The sequence below is a fragment of the Mycteria americana genome, chromosome 2, assembly GCF_035582795.1.
Source record: "Mycteria americana isolate JAX WOST 10 ecotype Jacksonville Zoo and Gardens chromosome 2, USCA_MyAme_1.0, whole genome shotgun sequence".
Classification (NCBI taxonomy): domain Eukaryota; kingdom Metazoa; phylum Chordata; class Aves; order Ciconiiformes; family Ciconiidae; genus Mycteria; species Mycteria americana.
The window spans coordinates 147148744-147153507 of record NC_134366.1 but is presented as its reverse complement, the minus strand read 5'-3'; positions in this window follow the sequence as shown (position 1 = coordinate 147153507).

Genomic DNA, 4764 nt, shown 5'->3' with positions numbered 1-4764 from the left:
CTGCTTGGTACTTATGGATTGCACACTTTGAAGACCTCATTATTTGCTTCAGAGTAATGATCAGTAAAATACCATAGATACTTAGGACTTCATTCTAGGCTGTTTATTTCTAATGTTTGCTTGTCAGTACTGTTTTGGGAAAAAAAAGGAAGTTAGCATCAGGCTTTTTTCTTTTCAGAAAGGCTTTGTTCATTAATTAGATTTTTATATTGTGTCAATTTTGTCTTGAGGTAGAGGTTTTTGAAGACTTCACAAATTTAAAGTTTGGTCTAACTTACTTATATCTGAGTAAACAAAAAGTATTTAATATTGATAAGGTCAGACTTCTTCCTGTTTTTGATGGTGGTGACATCAAATTGTTTGTAGCCAGCCACCAATTTTGTGTGATGGCAGATTTGAAACAAACGTTTAAATTGTAAAATTCAGTGATTTTAGCCCTATTATGTCTTCAAATCTTCAATATTTGTTTGAACAGCCTACAGACTAGAAACACTCTTATAAACTCAGAAAAAGATACCAAAAAATTTTGCAGCAGCAACAAGCAGTTTAATTTTGGTTACTTGGGAAGGCAGAGAGAGGCAAGTGCCGTTTATTTTTCTGCATATTTCCTTTCCTTTGCAAATAGGAGAGCGCTGTGTTTGAAAATGGCTTTTTAAGAACAAAAGATGTATATGGAAAGCCCAAAAGCTGCATGATGAGAACCATCAGATCATGAGAGTCTGTGTACTTTCCTGTAGTATTAAATGAGAAATAACCTTGCACATTCCTCAGAACTGTAAATTCTGATATAATGATGTCTCATATTCTGTTTTTATTTGTAATGAGACTCAAGTTAGAGGGGGAGAAGACTGAATTTGATAGTTTCCAGGAGTCATGGGGGGGGGGGTGTGGGGAACACCCCAAAAATAAGACTTAAAAATAGAAACTGGTTGGGGGGTGGGGGGAGTTTCCCTGAAAAATGAAAAAAAAAAAAAAAAAAAAAAAAAAAGAAAAACTTGAAAGCTCCAGACCAGGGAGTGGCAGAGAAGCCAAAGAATCCCCTTGCTATTGGAAATAATGTCCATTATCCATGCCTTCACTTTTTTCAATCACTGTGTAAAAAAATCTGCCCTTCAAAATAATGGCATCATCTATATTGACAGCAAAAGCTACGAAACAGCTACCCGTTTTTGGGTTAGGATAGCTCATCTGAGAATTTGGAATTTGAAGGATTTTCCTGGAAGTACAGTGAGAAAAGCCTTCCAGATTTTCTGCTTAGCTGGATGAAGTCATCACATACAGATCAAGATGGACAGTAGCCCCATCGCATCCTGTTTCAAGAGGCAGGATGGTAGGATCTCCTTCCTTATGTGAGGAAGTAATTTGGTTGATGTAACTGAATTCAAGTACTCAGTAAGAAGGCTACTTCCTCTGGCGAGAGCTCAGAACCTGCAAGCTGTTTCAAGCCACTCTGCTGTGTATCAGATTTGAGGAACAGCATCCTGAGATCTGTGTATATCAAGATAGCAGATATGCTGAAGTCAGCGTGGTTGCATGGTCTCAGGAAATACTCAGTCTTCAAAAACCAGTCTTTCCTCTGGTCTGTTTTGGCATCTTCTTGATCACTTGGTGAGGGCTGTCCAGAGTGATACATGAAGTGCAAGACCAGCGTCTCTGAGTTCAGCAATAGCCAGGAGAGTGTTTTGGTATTGTAGCTTGCATCAGGGCACATCAAATCTTGTCCACCAAATACCTTTAAAAAGACTGTTCTTCAGCAGTTGAAATATTTCCTGGAGGAGATGTACTGACGGCTGTTTGTTGCACCCTCAGGGGAATTTTCCTATGGTCACAATTGAGAATCTCCAGGTTTTCCTGTTGAAGACCCACTGATCCAATGGGGCAGGTCTTGTAGACTGTTGAGGATGACCTTTTTGATTGTTACTAAATTCAAGCAAACAGCTTGGATAGCAGACTATCAGTGGACAAGATCCTTCAGAAAGGTTGTGTTTACAGTTGTAAAAAACAGAACTTGTTATTTCATCTTATAAATCCTCAAAAGATATAACGTACGGGGAGCCTTCTACAAGAAAGTAAAGGCAAAGTCCTTTGCTGCTCAGACTGCAGTCTGCTAGGGTTCAAGCAACCCTGGTGGCACATCTGAGACCACTCTTCTAGTCACATTATATGACTAGCCCTCTTCAAATCCACTTCTCCAGACAGTTGAATTTGGCAGGTTTGATAATTTTTTGTTGTTGTTGTTGTTATTTAGTGTCCTAGAGCTGATGGACTTGCCTACCATGTGACTGGGGGAGTACCCAGACAAACACTTGGAGATGTCTTTATAGATCTTGTTTGAGATGACTTCTCTGTATCAACACTGCCAACATCATCTTCAGATTTCTTTGCAGTCTTTCACCAGGCAGCTGTGTGCTCTCAAGAGGTGAAGACATTGTGGGGATTGCTAAGAAAAAAAAAGTTAGGATCAGCACTTGGCTAAAGAGACACCCAGTGTATGTTCCTATTTTGGGTCCAACTTGAGGGTGCCTAATAGGTGATAATTCGGTTTCTAATTCAGTTGTATCTGTGGTCTGGTTGATGAGAAGCCTGTAGATTAGTGAACCAGAGCCTTTTGCTATTTTAACATGAAGTTACACTTGCATTAAAAGAGAAGCTTAGACATCTAAACCTCTACCCCTTACCATGGCTTGAATTGTAATTCCAAATTCATGTAACAAATCCTATTCATAATACTGAACCTTTTCTTCCATTTTAGCATAACTTTGTCATGATTTTCAGCTCCAGACATTAGAGAAAACATGCTGGTTGGCTTACTGGTTTGGGCCTTCTGTTACTGAAGTTTCTGAGGTAGATGATAAAGGACATGATTACACAATCTAAGTCTTGGGAGCCTGAACATCCAATAAATTACATCAGTATTTCCCTTACCCCTGGAACTATGACATTAACTTGACCCGATGTTTCCTTTGTTATAAAACATATGGTTGTGGGCTAACCCCAGTAGGCAGCTAAGCCCCATGCAGCCACTCGCTCCCCCCCCCCCAGCAGGATGGGGGAAGAGAGAATCAGAAGGGTAAAAGTGGGAAAACTTATGGGTTGAGATAAAGACAGTTTTACAGGTAAAGCAAAAGCTGTGAGCATAAGCAGGGGCAATTAACTTTGCATTCTGCAGTTCAGAACTTGCTACATGCTCCATTTTTATCCCGTGGAGCTTGTGCCCTGTGGTTTCAACATCCAGTTCACCAGTTTTCTGAGAGAATTTGTGTGGTGTTGATTTTCTTTAGAAGGTTAAAAAATGTTCAGTAACTCAGACACGACATCTAAGGTTTCTCTTATGTGCCTCAAACCACAATCTACAAGCACACCCACCTTTTTGACAAATTGCTGCTCTTCACCTAAAAATAAATCTAAGCAGAAACTTATCTTCAGATCTTGTTTCTTGCATTTTTCTGTTTGAGGGTTTGTTAGGATTGCTTTTTTTTATAGCATGCATTATTTTTGTTCACACTGCTCATAGGAAGGAGATGCACACAATATATAAACTAAATATACTTTTTATTAGCAAGGCTTAAAATACAGTCTTGCATTCAGCAGCTTAGCTGAACACAGTTTAAAGCAGATTGAATTACTTCATGCACCACTACAATAGAAGATGGGTGCTGTATCCCTGCAGGAACAACATGCTTAATTTTCAGTTTAACTCACACCAGTTTCAGCTGACTTCCCATCTTTCCTACATCAGTTGGGAAAGCCACTGCCTTTTTTGGCAAGACTACCACGAATACTCTCACTGTTGAAGTTTGTTTTCTATTTCTGTCCATTCACATCTGTGACTATCTGCCCCTTTTTCTCCTACCCTTACTCCCCCTTTTCTCCCAGAATGGCAGGGCTGGCCTCTCCTGTGTCATTGCACCAGTTCCCATATTCCAAAAGCGTGTTTGCAGTCAGCTTCAGTTTCTTCCCTCCACCGACCTCCCCATCAACTTTCTCCGGAGTGCTAAGCCCCCTTCATTACCTCCACTTCTGGCGTGTCTGAGAGGCTCTATTCCACATTTGCCATCAACCATCAGTTCATAACTGATACACCAGCTGAAGTCTCTGCTATAGACCTACCTCCAACCCACCCCTATTACCAGTTTGTTTTGTACAGGTGTTTTCTCAGTACTGATTCTTATCCTGTCTTCTCCCCCACCCCCCCCCCCAACTAGCCCCTCTCTTGCTCTGTTCTGTTTCTTGAATCTCCACGGTCACATTTGGCCATATCTGGTGTTTGATTCACAAATTAGCTACTTCTGATTGTGTTCTGGTATCTCATTAGAGCTTAAGCCAAACATGGCAAAACCTCAACTGTCTTCCTTACCATTATTCCTCACCCTTCCTCTTACAATGTTTTGATAACCACCATCACCACATTCCAGTGAGATAGTTATAAAAATGCTAGACAAAATCAGATCTCCCTAACTAGCAACTTTCCCTGCCACTTGCTTTAGCACTCTGCCCCAGCTTTGACTATCAGAATCTCTCTCAAACCAAAGCCTCTTCCTGGACACTACAGCTCTCTGAACGCCTCTTCTTCCCCACAGTTTTTTTTTTCCTCTGACTTAAGAGTTCCCCACTTCTCCAAACCAAAATAATGGGCTTCTAGGTGAAACTGTTATGTATTACTCCTTTAAGTCTTCCATCTGTCATCAGTTTTGACACATAAAGATAGAACAAGCTGAGCATGCAAGCCTCAGGTACATTTATCATCTAATCAAAGCTGAGGTT